Source organism: Mycteria americana, chromosome Z (genome assembly GCF_035582795.1).
Source record: "Mycteria americana isolate JAX WOST 10 ecotype Jacksonville Zoo and Gardens chromosome Z, USCA_MyAme_1.0, whole genome shotgun sequence".
Taxonomy (NCBI): domain Eukaryota; kingdom Metazoa; phylum Chordata; class Aves; order Ciconiiformes; family Ciconiidae; genus Mycteria; species Mycteria americana.
In genome coordinates, this window is record NC_134396.1 from 25,747,443 (window position 1) to 25,770,503 (window position 23,061).

Here is a 23,061-nt window from a genome sequence, read left to right on the forward strand (position 1 = left end):
CAGCTAAGTGGTTTTGTATTTTAAAACAACCTTGTGTCATTTTCACTGAGAAGTTCCTCAATCGCCTTATAATTCTTGGATTACTATCCATCTATTCCAAGGTAGTTATTAAAAATGATTCAGTGAAATAAAAATTTCAGTTTAAACTAGTCTTAGGAGAAAGTAGAAAATTAAATTTTGTGCTATCCAAGAGTTAGCAATCTGAATATACACCTAGGTTCCCTCAATAAAAACTATCACTACCTGAAAAAAAGTTTGGAATACTAGATATTTAAAAACAAAACAAAACAAAACAAAACAAAACAAAACAAAACAAAACAAAATAAAATAAAATAAAATAAAATAAAATAAAATAAAATAAAATAAAATAAAATAAGCAACACAGCAATTGGACACAGTGCGCAGAGTTACACTTCATCTGTAAACAGCTTCTGAAGTAGTCATAATTCTTGTGCATTGTACTTAATTTCTGTCAAATTGAGTTCCAGCGAAAAATACTGGAGAGGACTTTTCTTTTACACAGGAAAGTCTGAGAGTTTACTGAGCTTACTTCTATTATTTTTATTCTCTATTACGTTTCTTAACAGTGAACATATATCTAAGGAAGGAATATTTTTCAACCAAATAAATGGATACAGTTCTAGTTGGTACATTATTTTACAAAGCAAAAAATGATACTGTAGCTGTGGAAATGGATGGTACCACATACTTTGAGAATGTGTGTAACATAGTCAATGAAAATTTTGTAAAAGGCAACAGAAATATACTTTTTTTTAAATTCAGACCAATGACAAATTTCTTTTGAAAACAGCATTTACTAATGGTAACTATTCCATGTATTCATACTGGTTAAGAAGTTGTTAATAAATTCCCATGAAAAATATGGACAGGGGAGACTCTAAGATGAAAATGTGAAGTATCATAGTGCAGTTGTGCAGAAGTAGTAGTAAACCCCACAGATACACCCACCTCCAATGTAATGTACTCAACTACTGAACTAATGTATTTACTACTAATAAAAATCAATGTTATCTACACTTTATTTTAAAGTTTAACTGAAAGGATTTCTGAATACATACACACATTCATGTTTTTTCAGCTCTTCGGGACATGAGCTACTCATTGAAAACTCTAGTATGTGTGAAGGTACCACCTGGCTTCTGAAGTCTTTAGTTGTGGGGTTGGGGGGTTGTTTTGTATGGTGTTTTTTTTTTAATTTAAAAGAAAGAAAAGTGTAAAACCAAACAAATCAGAGTGATCTTTCATGTCTGAACACTGCTACAAGCACTTGATATAAATATGGTGATGAAGAAATTGGAAAGCCTCTTTCCTCTTAAAAAGGAGCATTGACAAGACTTGTTTGAAGAATTCTTTAAACATAGCAAGAGTTCATATTCTAAAGAAAATTTTATAAGTGGTTGATTTTCCTTCTTTTAGTATATCAGCACCAAAGTGATGAGAAAAGGATATATTTTCAACAGCTGACAATATGAGAGTACAAACAGTCCTATAAAACTTTATACAGTAGTGGCCTGAAACTACAGAAGTTTTTAAGTATGAAAGCTACTTGTTTTAAAATACTGTTTCCTACATTTTGAAGGCTTTATGAAAAAGGTTCCAGACACACACATAATTTCTGAGCCATATTTCTGTGTAAACTTGTGAATCCTGTACACCTAATTATGTTACTGGAAAGGCTAGAGACAATTGGCATGGACAAGTGTACTGGCAAGCATAAGGAAAACTATAAACTGAAATTGAAAGTTTTGAGTGGTAATAGAGCAATATTTTATTGTTGCCTATCAGATAAATAGTTGAGCAGTTGAGTTTCTATTTCAATGATTTGTAAGAGAAACTATTCACCCATTTTTAGCAAAGTTGTGCAATATTTCGATACATCCCAACAGCTGATGCTTAACACTATAGTTAGAAAAAATAAAAAAGAGTTATGGCATGAAAGGTATAGCTACTAATTCTTTTCTTTTGCTTTTTAGTTAATGTTGACCTTTAACAAAAGTATCATAAAAGTTCTGGTTCTTACATGGCTTTGTACCGCCAGTAAACAATACTATATCTACTAATCAATCTTCGAGAGGTTTGTGATCTTTAATGCACAGTTCCTCTTTAAAAGCATTTCAGAAAGGGAAAGATGCATTGTTAAAAAAAAAAAAATTGGATCCTGCATCATGGAAGAAGACTTGGAAAGTTATTGTCTTCCTCTGCTTCTAAATCAATTGCTAATTGGTACATATGCCAAAACTTACCGATTTGGACAATTTCCAACACATAGGCACAAGGGCTAATGTGGTCCAAGAGCACAGAAAATAAAGGGAACAGTATGAAAAAAGTTGGAAAAGATTTGAGAATTTTGCTCATCATTTAAACAATATGAAAGTTGTGTTGAATTAGAATGCTTATACTAGCCAGAAAATGGAAGACCTCAGCTTCTCTAACAGCATATGTGGATACTGCTCCATCAAGGAGAGTAAAAGAGTTCTTTACTTTAATAGTAGTCTTCTGCTGTATTTAGTTATCATTTAGGCAAACATTGTTCCCATAACTCTTTAAAAACAAGATGTTGGTTTTTGTTTATTGTTTTTATAAAAGAACATGAGGCAAGCTAGTCGTACAGCTTATTATCATCTCCTTTGTAAGGGGAGAGACCTCTTTCCCGCTGAGAGCACTGCAATGTATTAGTGAATGATATCTAATCTAATCATATATGCTCTAATAAAACACAAAGATTTTTAATTAAGGAAGCGGTTACAAAATGGAAAAATACATAGACAGTAATAAAGAATGAGGAGGAGATCCAAGCAGCCCTTCTGACAAATACAACTGTTGTACATTTTTAGTGGGAGAAGAAATCTCAATTTGAATGACCTTTTCTTTTGCAATAGCATAAAATTCATGAAAACATATTTTAAAAGGTTTGTCTTGCCTGAAAATTCCAAATGGGGCAGAACCTTTATTTGTGTAGTACGAAAAAGAAAGTAGTCCTAGCTTTGCACTTTTTTCCCCCCTCCAAGGAGTAGGCACACAAAAATGAAATGTGGTTTTCATTAATGGCAGATGTTAGCTATCATACCGAGAAACACTTCCACATGGTATTTTCTTATCTAGTCCTAAATTCCAAATTAATTATATCAGCATTTTTGTGTTTTGTTTTGTTTTGTTCTAAAATATGCTCTCTATTAATCAGGACAATACTAACAATACTGTCATTGTAATGGCCAAATCTTTAAGAGCACTGAACCCTCTCCTAGCCAAATGTGCGGCATTTGTAACAGATAACATAGCTAATGTGAGAAAACCACAATGGTGTTCTTAAAGGAGTTCAAGATGTTAGACCATATGTTCATAGACATGGGATGTGCCTTGTCGTGTAGGTCATTTTGTTGCCAGGAATACTGTCATAGCCCAAAGACAATAAGAACCAGAAGAACTGTGATTAACTAAAGGATATTGAGAAAGACAGAAACATTTCTTAAATCTCTGATATGTACTGGCAGTTGAAACTCCAAGGATTTTGAACTATGATAAAAAAAATCTAGTAGATTACTTCATAGAACTGCTTGGAAAGGAACTTTAAAATATATTGTTTCAGGTGTAGCTAAAAATGCGGATAACTGTGTATCACCTGTCTATCTTTATTTAGACAAACTTGTCATCTCTGTTCACACTGATGTTGTGTAAAAATCTATTGCTTATTTCCAGGCTTCCACATTCAACTGTGCATGAACAAGTGAGAACATGTGCATAAACATAAAAGAAAAAAACCCATGTCCTGTTTCAGGGGTCCCATTAAGGATTATTAATACAAGATTATTAAAACATTCAACAGACAATGGAAATTGTAAAAAGTTTCTGTGAAACTTTAAACTACATAAGTTCCTTCCTCAAAAAACCAAATTTGCTTTTCTCTCTCTTTTTTCCCTCTTTCATTTTAACATTTAATTCCCTTCAGACAGGAAACATACCCAAACTTCTTTGAATGTGTAACCTTAAAATACTGTAGCCATATGTTTTGGGGAAAAAAAAAAAAAAGATAAAACAAAAGCAAAACCAAAAAAACCCCACAAAAACCTCTATAGCTGGTGCTCTGATGGTATATCTAGGAGCTGTAGGGATAAAATAAGAACTGAATTCATTTGACTAGTGATATCATTGTGTTTCTGTCCTTCTTTATTTTATTAGAGTTGTACCATATTTCTAGGAGATCAAGAATTGTACTAATAGGAAGAATTTTGTCTTGTACTAAGAAGAAAAAAAAAGGGGAAGAATAGAAACAGATCATCCTAACAGCTTTTACAGCAGATACCATAATCCAGCGTAACCAATTTAAAAAAAAAAAAGGAAAGGAAGATAGCCAAATAAAAACAGTTTTAAAGGTGTCGTTGGACTGCTCTTTTCTGACAGAATTATTACAAACGTTTCTGGGTACCTGCTTCATTCCCCATGAGGAAAAAAATATTCTGTGCATATTTACATGTATACACATTTTACTGCTGACTCTGTTCGAAAATTGCAAAACGAGAATGCATAGTAACAATGCAATACTGAAAATATTCAAGAGTATCTGCGTATCATCTACAGGAGACTCATCACATTTTTTAATGCACATTTATGAAAAGAAACTGTTCTGAGAACATTCTGTACTTGCAGAACTATTCCTGATGGTTCATTTGCAGATGCTTATTGTTTTTTATTTAACTGAATATGAGAATATTTATTATTTTTTCAGAAATACCTTGAGTGTTGTGGCTTGATATAGTTAAAGAATTTTTATAACTTCTGCAAGCTACAATGCATAATAATAAATAACATGAAAAGAAAAAAATGTCAGCTTATAAAAAGTAAGTGCAATTTTAAGTATTTACTACTGTTGTAGGCATGAAGAATATCTCAATTAGAACAATATTAGAAATCATTATTATAATAAATGAAAATCACATAAGAGCCATTACATATGATTTTAAAATATATTTTATTATCACTGAAACATACAGCTGCTTTATAAAAATTACTTACATTTTTGAGTGTCCTCTTGTCTGTTCTAATAAATACACTTTTGTCCTAAAAAATAGTCCATCTGTATTCTTACTTGGATCTATGTGAGAATTAGTCAGATGGCAAGGCCACAGTGGAAAAAAAAATCTACGCATGTAAAAGAATGTCTTTATTACTTAAAGCTTGATAAACCCTGCATTTCATCAATTTTTCTGTCATAGTACATAGAACAGAAACTGGGTATTTCTAATTCCTCCCAAATCCAGATAAAATACTATTTTAAAATAATGCAATAAGCATATCCATAAGATTATTTCAAAACTAATAAAACTTTCTAAAAACTGCTACAGCATGGGTAACCCTACGTATTTACAGATGAAGATATGTTTCTACTCATTTGCACATTGCCATCTCAGATAAATGTATTCCCGATGCACACAGTCACAGTTCAGAATTCTGTTCTTTTTCTCTCAAACAGCCTCATGGAGATTATCATTTTTATTGAAAAGAACCATGGTTTATGCATAAATTAATGACAGAGTTGTGGGAAGTTTCATCTACTTAGAGGACAAGAATGGTGACAGTATTTCTGGCAGTAACTTGACTAGTGATCAATTCACGAGAGGGTTAGATGACTTTAGATAGTGATTTTTGACTTCAAGGTCATTTTCTCTGTCATGATGGTTGAACAAGCTGTCTTACTACTTTGACCAATGACTTCTGAAGCCGCCGGTCAAAGTTTGGATTTCAAGGCTTGGATCAGGAAAAGTTGCAGTTCCCCCCTTCTCATACATATGACCCTGCAAAGATACCTCTATGATGTGCAAAAGGGCTCCCCAGGAAGCTAGCCGTATTATTTGTATTTAGCAAGAGATATTGTTAGCTACTCGACGTGCCAAACCATGGAATCTAATACCTATCAATAATGAAATAATACCTTTAAGGCTGTGGAAGAGAGATGACTATCTACGCCTGTGCAGGGGGCCTGTGTTTAACACAGAATTCCTATATTGTCAATGAACATATGAATTTAAAGCTAGCAGTCATGGTAACACAATGCTTAATAAAATCAAACTTTATGAGCTGCTGGCTGTAAAGTAAGTATGAGATCATTAATGTCCATTGGAAAACCTTGTTCAGATCTGTAAGCAAATCTCTTATGGAAGGAATTTAAGAAGAAGGAAAGAAGTAAACCTCGTCCTCTCTTATGGAAGATACATGCATGGTGGGTTCAGCCTTTTAGTCCAAGCAAACATTATATTTGTTACTTCTACAAGAAAAGTAAAAGCTGATCTTCTAGATAAAAATGACACTATAAAATAATTATGACTTCACTCCCCACTTAGCTCCATTATGCTGTGTTCCAGTCTAGAGCACCAGGAGCTGACTAGTTAATGACACTTCTTCACTTAGCATTGGCCCTGAAAAAGAATGTCATGTATCCTAACATATGAAAAAGTGTCTCTGGGTTCCACTGTCCTCTTGTTTGCATATGAGTAACCCAGTTAAAGGTGGCCAAATTTTAGCTCGGCCTTAGGGTCTGAAATAAAAGACTAGGAAAGGGACTGATGCACTGCACGTTGTATTGTGGTACTTGCAACTCCCAGTTCATATCAATTGGTCCTGTTTCTCCAAGTCAGCACTGAAAAGAGGCAAGGCCATCCACAGGCAATGGAAAGACCTAGAGAGTGCAACAGATGGAGTGGGAACATTGGTGAACAAAAATCTGGTGGCTGGAAAACCACCAGATTTTAAAAAAATGTCAAAGACCATTCCTGAACTGATGGGGAGGAAGATTTCTCCAAGATATGTGTGTGTTGTTTAAAGTATTTTGCCCTATACAGGTAATGAAAATTAATATAAGCACTCAAGCATGCTAGCATTCTTTCCCATTCATTTTTAGAAATCTGATATACAGCTACAGAACAACAAACTCAGATCAGTCATTATCTGGGAACAGATTGAAGCCATTTTCTCAGAAAGCCAACACATCCTATCTTTTACCAAATGGATGAGTTTGTGGAGGGATGTACAATATAATGTGAAAGTGAACAGGCCAAAGCTATTGAAGAGTGAATTATCAAGTCAAGAACTCTGCTAGCAAATCCCTCTCCTGTCCAGTGACATGCACTCCCTGCAACTGAATCAAAGAAAGAGTAGCGGTTACTCATTTAGGTAAATCCCAGTCCATGGTTTTACACATAAAGACACTAAAACTTCTGGACAATTTACAGAGAGCAAGGCAGATACAGAAACTGCTGTATGTCATTACTGTGAGATTTCAGGCTTTTGAAACAGATTGTTTTACAGGGTCTTAGGGTCAAAGAGATAATTTAATGAAATAATAAGTTTTTCTTAGAAAAATCTGTCTCCAGTTTTCAGCTATTTGTAGTCGTTATTACAAGTGCTGGTCATTATTTTTCTGCACTGAACGTTCTTCTCTCTTCCTTATGGTGAATGAGCAGTAAATACTATAGGGATATTCACATGTTCCAAAAGCTGTTAGCTCATACATTGGTATGGCCATAGGAACAACATTTCAGGTCCTTCAAGAAAAAATTAGTAATACTATGAGATCGTATCTTGTCTTCTAGAAAGAGGAAAGCAAACAACTCCTTAAGGACAAAGGCTAAAGAGAATCTCCATTCTTTATTGGATGTGGGGGCAAATATAGTGACAAAGGATGAGGAAAAGGCTGAGGTACTTAATACCTTCTTTGCCTCAGTCTTTAACAGTAAGACCAGTTGTTCTGCGGGTACCCAGCCCCCTGAGCTGGCAGAAAGGGACAGGGAGCAGAATGAAGCCCCCATAATGCAAGGGGAAATGGTTAGTGACCTGCTACACCCCTTAGACACACACAAGTCTATGGGGCCAGATGGGATCCACCCAAGGGTACGGAGGGACCTGGCAGAAGTGCTCACCAAGCCACCTGCAATCCTTTATGAGCAGTCCTGGCTAACCAGGGACGTCCCAGTTGACTGGAGCTTAGTAAATGTGATGCCCATCTACAAGAAGGGGCGGAAAGAGAATCCAGGGAACTACAGGCCTGTCAGCCTGACCTTGGTGCCGGGGAAGGTTATGGAGCAGGTCATGTTGAGTGCCATCACGTGGCATGTACAGGACAAGCAGGTGATCAGGCCCAGTCAGCATGGGTTTATGAAAGGCAGGTCCTGCTTGACTAACCTGATCTCTTTCTATTACAATATGACCTGCTTAGTGCATGAGGGAAAGGCTGTGGATTTTGTTTACCTGGACTTTAGTAAAGCCTTTGACACGGTTTCCCACAGCATTCTCCTGGAGAAACTGGCTGCTCATGGCTTGGACAGGCGTACTCTTCACTGGGTAAAGAACTGGCTGGATGGCCAGGCCCAAAGAGTGGTGGTGAATGGAGTTAAATCCAGTTGGCAGCCAGTCACAAGTGGTGTCCCCCAGGGCTCTGTGTTGGGGCCAGTTCTGTTTAATATCTTTATCAATGATCTGGACGAAGGGATCAAGTTTGCAGTAAGTTTGCAGATGACACCAAGTTGTGCGGGAGTGTTGATCTGCTTGAGGGTAGGAAGGCTCTATAGAGGGACCTGGACAGGCTGGATTGATGGGACAAGGCCAATTGTATGAGGTTCAACAAGGCCAAGTGCCGGGTCCTGCACTTGGGTCATAACCCCATGCAATGCTACAGACTTGGGAAATAGTGGCTGGAAAGCTGCCTGGCAGAGAAGGACCTGGGTGTGTTGGTCAACAGCCGGCTGAATATGAGCCAGCAGTGTGCCCAGGGGGCCAAGAAGGCCAATGGCATCGTGGCTTGTATCAGGAATAGTGTGGCTAGCAGGACTAGGGAAGTGATCGTGCCCCTGTACTCAGCATTGATGAGGCCGCACCTCAAATACTGTGTTCAGTTTTGGGCCCCTCACTTCAAGAAAGACACTGAGGTGCTGGAACGTGTCCAGAGAAGGGCAATGAAGCAGGTGAAGGGTCTAGAGCAGAAGTCTTGTGAGGGGTGGCTGAGGGAACTGGGATGGTTTAGTTTGGAGAAAAAGAGGCTGAGGGGAGACCTTATCACTCTCTACAGCTACAGGAGTTTGTAACAAGGTGGGTGTTGATGTTGGTCTCTTTTCCCAGGTAAGAAGTAATAGCATGAGATGAAATGGCCTCAAGTTGTGCCAGGGGAGGTTTAGATTGGATATTCGGAAAAATTTCTTCACGGAAAGGGTTGTCAAGCATTGGAACAGGCTGCCCAAGGGAACGGGTTGAGTCAGCATCCCTGGAGGTATTTAAAAGATGTGTAGATGTGGCGCTTAGGGACATGGTTCAGTGGTGGACTTGGAAGTGTTAGGTTAACAGTTGGACTCAATGATTTTAAAGGTCTTTTGCAACCTAAATGATTCTATGATTCTATGATTCCATATCTCTAGGATGCATTTTGTATTGTTCCAAAGACGGTGAAGTTACTTCTCTTTATTAGTTAAGGAAAACAGTATTTATAATATTGTTCACAACAGGAGAAAAGATTTTGGAAAATAAATTCTTTTTTTGTGTGGTGTGTATGGTACGTATATAGCTTCAGAACATGCTCTATGGACATTTGTAGTATGGAATACTTCCAGTGCAAACATATAAAGACAATATTTTAGCTTCCTTTTTACTTGGGGGGGCATTGCTCAGGTTTTTTTACAGTGTGCTTGCTAGTGTATATTCTCTTTGTTTTGATAATTCTCTGAGTCTATCAAATATTTGTAGGAGGAAATTAATTCTGAACACTCTTTGGCGCTGACTTTGATGTTTGTCTTATGGGTTATTTATTCCTAAGACCTTACTTATAATTTGCCAATGCAATGGAAGCATTTTCAAGTTTCATATTCCCTTGGTTTTTGTTCTTCGCTGTGCTGGTGCTGACAGGTTTTTTTTAAGACTTGCTTCAGACCAAGACATTAAGGAAAAAGCCCAGAGAGCTGTGATGTGTCAGATAGCAGACACTTGGTCTACCCAAATTTTTAATTTATGATAATTTTTAAGAAGTATAACTGACTCCCAGCTTGACATAGAGTGAAAGGGTATCTTTTAGGACTAGGAACCCAAGTTAAGTTTCAGAACAGATCACAGTTACTTTTTTTTAAGAAATAGTGATAGAACAAACACAGTGCTCTGTGTGTTCTACTTAAGAAATACAGAAATATGACAAAATATATTAGTCTTTATAAAAACTAATATATACAGTATAATCTTTATATTAATATATTATACTATATACATACAAGTTAATGTTATATAATCTTTATTAAAAGTACAGTCTTTATACATTATATGCAGCCATGAGAAATACATTTTAGTGCTTCTGCATTGGTTCTTGTTATTATCACTCTTTAAAATGTTTCAAAAATTATGAAAACACAAAATGATCCAAAAAATGTAAAAATAAAAGCCTTATAATATAATGAAGTTATGAAGTTGTCTAATCCAAGAGATACAAAGCACATTAAGAACCGATTACAGCAGTAGCTCTGCAACCGCAAAAAAAAAAAAAAAAAAAAAAAGGGAAAAAAAGCCCTGTAGCTAAATTGAAATATTAGATTCTCACAGTTTTACAGTATCTGAACAGGTGCACTCAATAACATGGTACATTACATGATATTTAGGGTATTATAATTTCATTTATTAAAACAAAAAAATAATATCTGTTTGGAAGCCTGTAGCTTATAGATTTCAAGTGAAAAATAAAGTTGTAGTTCATCTGTGTAGATAAAATGTTATAGTTATATAAGAAAGATATTGGCATAATGTGGTGGATATACAAAAGACTTAAGTTTTTCATGACCAGCATTGCAAACTGCTTTCTTTTCATTAATAAATGGTAAGGTAGCATGTTGCGTATACCTATTCTACATATTTAGACAGCCTCTCCATACTGGGCAGGAAAAAGAGTGAAACATGACTGACAGCCTATCATTGTAAGACTAGTCAGATTTTGAAAATACCAAGTGTCTTCAAAAGGCTTCACTGCCCTGAAACCAATTCCCTGACAGCATGCTCGTTGAGGAATAAACTTAATTTACAATTTGTCCAGCAGGAATGCTATTAAGGAGGAGGAAAAATTCACATCTTCTCACGTCCCATCAAAATAAAACGAGGCTTCTGTTAAACTACAAATATAGTTATGTTTTCCCCTTCTTTACAATCTTCCCACCCACCCTGCATGTATACCTGTGCTATATTTTAAAGGGTTGCTGTCAAATAACTTCATGAGATTAGGTAACACACTGGAAAAAATAACAAGGGTCAGTGAGTTTCTTCACTCAAATTCAATAAATACTAGATACTTTGAAGAAAAAAAGTTAGTTGCTCAGAAAAATGAAGAATTATCCTAAAGTAAAGGTTAGTGGCACAAATCAATAAATTGAAATATGCATTCAGTCTATATGTCAGTAATATGATATTTGTAATTCAAGGGGTATTTACTTTACAGATTGTAAACCAAAAGTAAAGCCACAGAAAAGGGGTAAGTTGAACACATGAGAATGTTGAACATGGGGTTTTCACAAGTGGAAAAGTCAGACTACTACATCTTTATCTTGAAAAGTGCTGAGGGCCCACTAATTTCGAAGAAAATGAGGCTGTTTATTCAAACATTTAAGTAGTGACCGAAAGTTTAACTTGGCAAAATCTTATCATTACTTTACCAAATTATCAGGACATAAATGCTTCTTAATACTTTCCTTCAGATTTTCAAATTCTGAAGGTGAAACTGAAAAAATAAGCAAAAAAAAAATCTGTGCAACTGAGATTTTAATCTATACTAGTGACCAGTAAACCTTTTGTAGACATCACAATAGTAGGTACATATACAGCTGAGTCATTTCCATTAACAAATACAGTATGCACATACACATGGTTAAAATGCATGCACACAACTGCATGTATTTTACTGCCCCAGTGGGAAAATGAGCAAAACGTGGGCTCATTTTAATTTGTAAACAAAACTGGAGACTCTACTTTAAAAATAATAAAAAACAGTTTTAGACAGAAAAGGTTATTCGTCAAGTTCTATAAATGTCATCAGTGCATCAGTCAACAAACTGCTTTCTCTGTCATGTGTACTTTGGGAATTTCTGAAAACTGGTTATGCTGCACTAACAACAGTACAAATCCACTGAACTGCTGATTTACTTTGTCAAAAAGACATTTTAAAAGATTAAGAATTTTAATAATAATAATAATAATAATAATAATAATAATAATAATAACAACAATGACAATAATAACCACAAAAACAGATCCCATAATCAGTCCTGTTTCTGAAACAAAGTATTCCCAGAGATTAAGAAAATGAGATTAAACTTTTACATGAACAACAAAAAAAAAGAAATCCACACTTATGTTTGAAAGGCTACAGCAGGGCTATCAGGCACAGTCCTTGGTTTGGCAGACAGCTACATTATCTTGACTCTTCCATCCGCTTGTCTAATATTACTTTTAAGCTAAATTTGTATTCTTTTTTGAAATTTCTAGTATTTTTGGTCTTAGTATAAGCCTCGATTCTTTCTTTTTATTTTTTTTACCTCCATACTCTATTAAAGTGTTTTGTGGTAATATTTTCCTTTAAAGTGTTCTTTTCTCTCCTTGAATGTTATACTGTGTGCCCAAAAAATCTAGAAAGACCAGCTATATCTGTTCTTTAGACTTTGGTTTGATATGCAGGATAAATTAGACTCTACATCGACATTGGCATTAGAATTAAAAAATGGCTTGTATAAAATGAAGTAACTAAATCCTCACAGATAAATCACTGATCGTGCAGAAGGAAAAAGACAGATAACAAGAAGAGTCCATAAATGAAAAGTAAGAAAAACAAAGATATAACTGTTTCTAAGAAATTCTTGAGTATTTTTAGAAAAATATAAAGCTAAATTTGCATTGACTGAAACAGTCTGTATTGGGTGTAGGTGTGAAGGTGTTGGTGTTGGGGAGTCACAGGGATGGCGTCTGTGAGAGAGACCAATGGCTGCCCTGCACCGAACACAGCTGGTTCCATTCATTTCCAGACAGATCCACAATGGATGTGCTACAGAGCATAGCTGATCCCATCAACCACATGTGGCACCTCTGTGAAAATATATTTAAGAAAGGAAAAAAATACACTGGACAGACATAGGAGAAGGGAACAAAAAAGAGTGAGAAACAACAGAGGAAACACCAAGGCCAGAAAGGAGGGAGGTTTTCCTGGCAGAGCAGGTGCTCCCCTGAAGGGACTGCAGCCTGTGGAGGAATCAAGCCAGCACACAGGAAAAGTGTGAGAAGGAAGGCAGAGACAAATTGCTAATTCCTGGCTGCAACCCCTCTGTACTGCCCAACTAACTGTAACCAGGTGGGGAAGAGAGGTGTCTGGAGTGAAGCTGGGACCATGAGTGAAGTTGAGCCTGAAGAGTAGGATAAGTGTTTTCACTAAATGTGTAAATGTTTGTTTCTTTTTCGTTTGGTTGTTTTTCCTTCCCACTACCCAAATCAGTAACTCATATTCGCTCACAGCACCCTTCTGGACAAGTTGAACAACTGTGAGATGAGCAGGTATATGGTGTTCTGAGTAAAGAAGTGGCTGAATAGCAGGGCTCAAAGGGTTATAGTGAATGGGATTACATCTGCCTTGCAGCCAGTCACCAGCGGTGTTCCTCATGGTTCAATTCTAGGGCCAGTCTTGTTCAATATTTTTATCAATGATCTGGATACAGGAGTTGTATGCACCATTAACAAGTTTGCTGATGATACTAAATTGGGAGGTGTTGTTGACTCTCTTGAGGGCCAAGAGGCCTTGCAGAGGGATCTAGATAGACTGGTGCATGGGCAATCTTGGCATGAAATTTAACTGGAACAAATGCCAGATTCCGCACCTGGGATAGAGTAACACTGGACACAAGTATAAACTGGGAGAGGAGTGGCTAGAACCTACAGTTCATGGAGTTTTTTTCTAGATCTGCACATAACAGTTCTCTTCAGTTTCCAGTTAGGCACAGCCATTCCCATAGTGGCTAAGCAGATATACACATTTTCAGCAGCCCTGCAGAAAGGGATCTGGGGGTGCTGGTTGATAGTAGGCTCAATATGAATCAGCAGTGTGCCCTGGCAGCCAAGAGGGCAAACCACATCCTGGGGTGCATCAAACACAGTTATAACATATAAAGAGATGACTATCCCATTGTATTTGGTGTTGGTGCGCCCTCACCTTGAGTACCGTGTGCAGTTCTGGGCTTCAAAATTTAAGAAGGATGTGAAGGTCCTTGAATGTGTCCAGAGGAGGGCAACAAAGCTGGTGAAAGGGCTGGAAGGCACGTCCTCTGAGGAACGGCTAAGGACTTTGGGCTTGTCTAGTTTGGAGAAAAGGAAGCTGAGGAGCGATCTCATTGCTCTCTACAGCTTCCTGAGGAGGGGAAGTGGAGAGGAAGGTGCTGATCTCTTCTCCCTGGTATCCTGTGACAGGACGCGTGGGAATGGTGCAAAGCTGCACCAGGGGAGGTTTAGACTGGACATTAGGAAGCATTTCTTCACTGCGAGGGTGGTCAAACACTGGAACAGGTTTCCTACAGAGGTGGTCAATGCTCCAAGCCTGTCAGTATTTAAGAGGCATTTGGACAATGCCCTTAATAACATGCTTAAACTTTTGGTCAGCCCTGAAGTGGTCAGGCAGTTGGACTAGATGATCATTCTAGGTCCCTTCCAGCTGGAACTATTTTATTTTATTCTATATTTATTTTAATTGGCAATGATTTAATTTTCCCAAGTTGAGTCTGTTTTGCCCATGATAGTAGTTGGCAAGCAATCTCCCTGCCTTTTATTGACCCACAAGCTTTCTCACTCCTTATCTTCCTATTTCCTCCCCCATCCTGCTGGTGAGGATCGTGGGGGTGATTGGGCAGCTCCGTGAGAGTTTGGCTGTGAGCAGGGACCAACCCACCACACTGACATTTTGCCTTGTGAACTTATTTTTTTCCCAGTATAACTAGTAGCTTCACACAGCACTAGTAAGAATCCGCTTCTCACATGAAATAAATGTGTATTATCTGCTAAGGTTTGTGAACTCCCTACAGAGGAAAATGTAAACACTTCCTTATTTTGTTTTGTTTTGTTTTTTTCCTCCCAGGAAGGAAAAGCTTTTGTATGCTCAGGAAAACAACAACAACCCCCTTACTCACGAAACTTATACATATGTCATAATTGTCCTCTCCATAAGTTTTTAATTCTGCTTGATGAAAATATGAAATATTGATCTTTGTAATTGTACTATAGTATACACACTTAATGAACTATCAGGGCATTAGAGAAACAGGGGGAACAAAATTGGCCTGACTTCAGCAATTAATCTGTCTCTTTACTTTCACATCTCTCCTTCCTCTTAGAGAGCAACTTCACATCACCAATATATAGCAAGAGAGAACTAAAATTTCTGCTCACAAAGAAGGCAGTGATAATAAGCACCAGCAGGTAAACCTCTATTTGTAATTCTACTTATGTACTGTTGTTGGATTTTAAAACATTGTAAAGTTATGACTGAAGTCTGCAAGGAGATTTTTTGAATAAAATTTGCAGAGTTCTGTTTCTTCCTGAGATTGCTAGCAATTAATCTTTATGGTGACCCAAAATTATAACTGAAAGAAAAAACAAATCAAAACAAAATCCAAGCTCAAAACATTTACAAGTTCAGGGCAAGAGTGTACCAATGAAATATTACAGTTCCATTCTAACCTGTAACCTCAAAATTATTGTAAATTCACGCCTGATCTATGAGAGTTTTAAAATATGTGATGTTTACAACTATATATCATCTTTAATTTTAGAGTTTGATTTTAAAAGCAAGCTGTAATACACTTCATGTATAAGCTGGAGCAAACATCTAGTTTTTGGGGGTTTTTTGTCCCAACTCACCACAGAGAAAATATATATGTTCGTATTAACACTGTGTTAGCTTCATGATCTCCAGGGTATTTAAAGCTGCCTGCACGAGTTTAGTGGTGTATGGTCCTTTGTTTTAATTTACAACTTTCCTCAGCTCTGGGTCATTATAACTTTTGCATTTTAGAGAAAGTAATTCAGGAGTCTTCAAGGCTTTCCCATAGTTTGTTTCCTGTTTTCCACAAGCTTATTATTTCTCTTCCACCAATACAGCTTAAGAAATTTCGAACACACAAGAAATAATCTTGCTGAGGGGAACTATATAAGAAGGAAAATTTCTGAAAAAGAGGCTACCACATAGAAAACAATGATACATGAAGCTAGAACTCTGGTTAAGGACTGTGTCCTTTCAAAAGCAGCTAGGTACTCTATAGAAGGAAATACACTTGTCTGGATTTGGATATCATATATGTAAATCAACTTTCACTATAGTTGGATCACGTCTATTAGCTCCATCACTGACCAACTGCAAGCAAAGTGCAGGATAGACTCTTGAAAATACTGACTGATAATTTTTAAAAAAGTGGAAGTAGACAATGGGACAGGTAGTAAGACAACTGGAATATGAGAAGCCTAATTTGTAAATGCTTATGATTATGAATAACTTATTTTCAAGTTCAAACCTAATTTCAACTAGAATATGAAAAATTACAGATATTCTGCTTATTGCATCACTGATGTTTGACTATTGTGAACTGCAGGAACAAATACACTTCATATATCCATAAATAAATTTTTCTTTAAAATATTAGTCAATGTTGACAGCTTGGTGTGTTAAACCAATATTGGTTTATTTTTGAAATAAACCAATGATTGTTGAAAACAATAAAGGAATGATGAATAAATAGTGATTGCAGTTCTAATAGAAGTTGCAATTTTGAAATTTTTGAATGGGGATGAAATTGAAATATTGGCAATTTTCAGAATGGCTACTGCTTTCTACTAATTTCTTCATCTAATAGGTCTGAAAGAAACCTCATTCCTCTGTTTAAGAAGTCTTGATAGGAAATATAAATATGGTGTTAATTGGTCAGTAAAATCACTGGTTTTAATCTTGAAGTCTGACTTTGTGAACTCAGATTGGTATTGAAGTTTACTGCATCAATCCATAATCTTCTATTATGTAAAAATCAATCTCAATCTCCCATGACAACAGCAAATTTGTATAAAAGCTAGAGACTTTCTTATAGTGATCAAAACTTTCATTTTATTGGCTTGAACAAACTACAATGAGAGGCAGAGGAAGAAATAAAGAGCTAAGCAACTATAGATTTCAAGCCTTAAAGTCTTCAACAAAACCTTAATTTTTGGAGAGGAAAGAGTAGTACAAGCAAGCTACATTTACAAAGAGATTAAGACTTTCTCTGGCTTTTAATCACATTCTAGCTTCCTAAAGTGCAAAAAAAATAGTTTATGACGGCAAGATGTATTCTTGAAAAAGCTTTAGTTTAACAGCTAGAACCAGTGGATAAGTACAATTACACTTCATACGTCATTTGTTTTCTCTAAAAGTCAGTGTCTTTTACATTAAAGAAACAGAAGTGAGTCATTTGTGTACATTAATGAGAAATACCTGGATGCTGCACTGTTTATTCCCTTTTTTCCCAACTCTTTTATAGATGTATGCAGGTGTGGCAGTGCAGCCAACCATCAGTTCGCAATGTTTTGGAGAACATTATAAAAATTTCCCTTTGAGTGCATGTGTTACAAAGAGCTTGAAAGAATACAGAAAGATGGTCTAGAGTATAAGCAAGGTTTCTTCATATCAGAGGCCATAGTTTTTGTTGTAGCATAAGAGTATTACAATCCTAACAGAGAGTATAGCCCAGTAACATCGTTCAGTTAAAAAGTGTAACTTTTGGTGCATTTTCTAGCTATTTCTCTGAAAATCACTCACAATTTTTCTGATGGATTGCTCATTTCCATGAGGCTCCAAATGGTATTTTGTCCTTCGCATTTCCTTCTTTCTGCCATGGTGGACCAAATGCGTTGGTTCAAAAAACTGCATTATCAAGTCAGTCACGTGTAGGACTGACCAGTTTTCAGTGGACAGGGTTGAAGTTTGGAATCTATACAGCAGAAGTACATGAGCTGGATGGATCCTGGCATGTCTGTGTTGGTATCAAAGGATGACACCAGACCATATGGCTATCTGAATGATTCTCTAAGAGAATTACTGTCAAGTGCTGCCATTGTGCTATGTCAATGTACTGTAATGGATTTTTTTTTCTTTTGGTTCTACCTACCATGAATTTTTGAGATTTCAAGTCTTACTTAAAAGTAGGAATTTCTAGTCCTGATGGGTGCAAAGTGAATTTTGATAATGGATCCTGAAGTCATGTAATGGTTGGAAATCTGAAGTGCTATAAAAGAATCCTGTATTTTATTATAAAATGTAGTGACCTTTCAGTGCTCAGTCTTCTTTGCCATCTTGAGGGTAGGCAACACTATTGACTGATCAGACATCAAAAACTCTATGTGGTGGGTACTTACACCGCACAAGGCAAACCCTAGATTGTGATTTCTCCTGAAAAGAATGTTTCTTTGGGGCCTAAATGACTAACCAGGCCATGTAAATGTTGTAACTGTTTGCTTTTTTTGAGGGAAAAGTACAGCAGATAACGGGGAATTAAGACATACATCCTAACTGTCTAAAATAAAACTTCAGATGGAACTAGGACATCTGTGGGTGACCCTGAATGTCATTGGGCCAACCTATAGGAGTGGGGAGATCGTCATCAAGCAACTGACTTTCACTGGAAGAGGCTTGGCATTTTATAGCCTCACACATTCAATGCAGCTACCTTTGCTTACAATACAAAAGAACACTGAATTAAGAATAGTGAGAGATACAAATCTGCCTCTTTTTCCCAGCGAATTCACTCTGAGACAGGAAAAGCATTTTCTCAGTAGTGTTTCATATGGTTATGGACTGCTGTTACAGCTTGCATTCTGCCAGTTATGATTGTAGGAGAGTTTATATTGACCCTGAAATGAATAGTGTAATCTGAAAAATTGCTGATTGGTCTTTTCCCCCAGTATACTTTACAGATCCCCCTGTGGATCTGGTCTTCTACTGAATGACATTTAAAAAGTCCTCAAAGTACAATCCCATGGCTCACCATAATGGTTAAAAAAGTATTAAGTGCATTTTTTGGTTTGCGTCATTAGGTGTTCCACACAAATTTTCTACCACATGCCCTAGTAAACAATAGAGACTCTTTAAACCTGGAAAAAAACAGACTTCAAATACATTTCAGAAGGTGAATTTAACTTGATCTTTTATATTTCCTGTGACCTCATAATAAAAGAGTACAACCAAAACCACATAGACCAAGTTTAATTTGCAACTTGATTGTTACTATTCATCCTGAAATCAAAACCAAAGTCTGGCCTTCTCAGCCTCATAAACTTTATTCTTGTGTACCAAAACTGTAATATGAATATTTGATGGAAGTGACAGCTATCAGGAACAAAACATAACAAATCTTTCAATATATTATTTTTATAGTTACTTTGTCCTTTGATATTTCTCCAAGAATCCTCAACTGAATTTTAGTTCATTTCATGCAGTTCCAATTAAGTAGCTGTCTAAAGGCAGATTTGTTTATAAAAAACCCTTAAATCGAATGCGAAAGCCCCTGCATAAAGGGAATATCAAATCCAATTTATTACTGACAGTAGTTAAACATTAAGTAACTTCCTACAACAATATTTAGATCAATACAACTTAAGAACCTAAAACATGCATGTATTGGGTCAAGATCACCCTCTGTACCCTTGGCACAAGAATGCTGTTTTTGAGATCCTTCTCAGATTTCAGTGCTAGAAGGCACATGAAAAAGGCAAGAGCCATTTCCCACAGATTGTCAGCAGCACTCTGTGGGTGCCACTAAATACTTCCTACGTTGCTCTGCTCACTGGGAGAGGACTTTTCCTTGACTGTATGAAATGTGTTTCTTATTTAACCATTGTAATCTCTGTGGAGCTGCAGATGCAACTAGCTCTCACAGCACCCAGCTCTGCCTCAGGGTGTTAGGAAACTTTCAGGACTATGTACGGATGCAGCCTCAGTATGTGTTTTGTGGACTGGAGTATAAAAAGAATGACATTAGTTTTCTGCTGGGAAGAAAACATGCTTGGCTTCTTTCTGGCAGCCACTGAGGGATTTGGCCCCTGAAGGGAACAAGCAGGAGGGACAAACTTTTATATGTTTGTTGGAGCCATGTAAATCTGACTGAACCTGCAGTATTCCTGAGACCTGTGAAACTAAAGACCAAAGAAGACTGTGAACTTCCTGAGTGGAATTTGTTTCTAAATTACATTCAGAAGAGATATGCTTTTAATTACCATAGCTTTAAATCATTCTTTGTTGTTGAATCAAACATGAATACATTCACAACTCAGAGATGCTAAATCTGCTGAACTGTCTTATACATAAATCTGCATTCATCTTCCAACCATTTTTTTCAAACAATTCTGAAGTTTTAAGGAATATCTTATGAAAAGAGAAACCATCTGAAAATGCATTAATGAAAGATTTCAAAACGTTTTCCAAGAAGGGAGGTGGTGATATATAAAGTCAGCAGGGAACAGCAACACTTGCATCTCCATTTGTTTATTCTTTCCCAAAGCTCGCTTGATTTAGATGCAGCATCCATGCTTATGCTGCTTTTTGCTCATTCACTTGTTCATTCACTACCAACAAGGGGCAGATTCTCCAAAACTGAATATGTGGGACAAGTGCTGAAATTTCTATTGCATGCATTCACTTGGCTGGAAATGTATGCATATCTGCAATATAAAATTTAATGATCATGCTAAATATTTAAGTGTTAGCAAAATACACCAACACCTGCCTCCTCCCATACAGTACTTGATGGCTTACATATTGCAATTCTTGTGTTTCCTAAAGCACTTTTTATAAATACTTTTTAATCACAAAATAAAATTGAGCAATAATCACTTGAGCATCTGAAGTAGCTGGCCTTGTTTTGCTGTCATTGACTTTATGTAATCATTCCTAGTTTACTCTAATGTGACACTAGTAGCAGACCAATTATGTTTCATGGTTTTCTCTTTTCACAGCTACAAGTGTCTTACAATGAAGTAACTTTCTTTATATTGGATGAATATATACACAATACAGAGCACTTCAAACAAGAATTACTAAATGCATATGTTAATGTATGGAAATAAATTGCAATCAGTTCCATTATTGTGAATCATGTGCCCTCCCAAACAAGTTCTTTTAAGGAAGCTTGATTAAAATATAGTGTTTGCCTGTCCTATCATCTTCAGTTTCTATTCAACACAACTAGTGGGAAAAATATTTATTATAATATACATTACATCACTTGCAACGTTAATTTGACATAAGCATTTGGCAAATGCCTGCCTAGGACCATGGAATCATAGAACAGTTTGGGTTGGAAAGGACCTTTAAAGGTCATCTAGTCCAAACCCCCCTTCAATGAGCAGGGACATCTTCAACTAGATCAGATTGCTCAGAGCCCCGACCAACCTGACTTTGAACGTTTCCAGGGATGGAGCATCTACCAGCTCTCTGGGCAACCTGTTCCAGTGTTTTGTCACCCTCATTGCAGAAAATTTCTTCTTTATATCCAGTCTGAATCTACCTTCTTTTAGTTTAAAGCCATTACCCCTTGTCCTATCGCTATAGACCCTGCTAAAGAGTTTGTCCCCATCTTTCTCGTAAGTCCCCTTTAAGTACTGGAAGGCTGCAATAAGGTCTCCCCGCAGCCTTCTCTTCTCCAGGCTGAACAACCCCAACTCTCTCAGCCTTTCCTCATAGGAGAGGTGTTTCATCCCTCTGATCATTTTTGTGGCCCTCCTCTGGACCCACTCCAACAGCTCCATGTCTTTCCTGTACTGAGGACTCCAGAGCTGGATGCAGTACTCCAGCTGGGGTCTCACCAGAGTGGAGTAGAGGGGCAGAATCCCTTCCCTCGACCTGCTGGCCACGCTTGTTTTGATGCAGCCCAAGATACGGTTGGCCTTCTGGGCTGCGAGCACACGTTGCCAGCTCATGTCCAGCTTTTCATCCATCAGTATCCCCAAGTCCACCTCCAGAGGGCTGCTCTCAATCCTTGCATCCCCCAGACTTGTATTGATACTGAGGGTTGCCCTGACCCAGGTGAAGGACCTTGCACTTGGCCTTGTTGAACCTCATGAGGTTCACACAAGTCCACTTCTTGAGCTTGTCCAGGTCCCTCTGAATGGCATCCCGCCCCTCAGGCGTGTCAACCGCACCACTCAGCTTGGTGTCATCTGCAAACTTGCTGAGGATGCACTCGATTCCACTGTCTGTGTCATTGAGGAAGATATTAAACAGTACTGTTCCCAGTACAGACCCCCGAGGGACACCACTTGTCACTGATCTCCATCTGGACATTGAGCCACTGACCACTACCTTCTGGATGCGACCACCCAACCAATTCCTCCTCCACCAAATAGTCCATCCATCAAATCCATCTCCCCAGTTGAGAGAAAGATGTTGTGGGGGACCGTGTCAAAGGCTTTACAGAAGTCCAGATAGACGACACCCATAGCTCTTCCCTTGTTCACTGATGTAATCACTCCATCACAGAAGGCCACTAGGCTGGTCAGGCAAGACTTGCCCTTGGTGAAGCCATGCTGGCTGTCTCAAATCATGTCCCTGTCCCCTATGTGCCTTAGCATAGCTTCTAGGAGGATCTGTTCCATGATCTTCCCAGGCACAGAGGTGAGGCTGACAGACTGGTAGTTCCCAGGGTCCTCCTTTCTACCCTTTTTAAAAACAGGTGCAATGTTTCCCTTTTTCCAGTCACCAGGGACTTCACCTGACCGCCATGACTTTTCAAATATCATGGAGAGTGGCTTAGCAACTACTTCAGCCAATTCCCTCAGGACTCTGGGATGCATCTCGTCAGGTCCCATAGACTTAGGTATGTTCAGGTTCCTCAGGTGGTCACAAACCTGATCTTCTCTTACAGTGGGAGGGACTTTGCTCCCCCAGTCCCTGCCTTGAGGTCCATCCACTCGAGAGGTTGAGGGAAGAGAGGTTGCCAGTGAAGACTGAGGCAAAAAAGTTGTTGAGTATCTCAGCCTTCTCCTCAT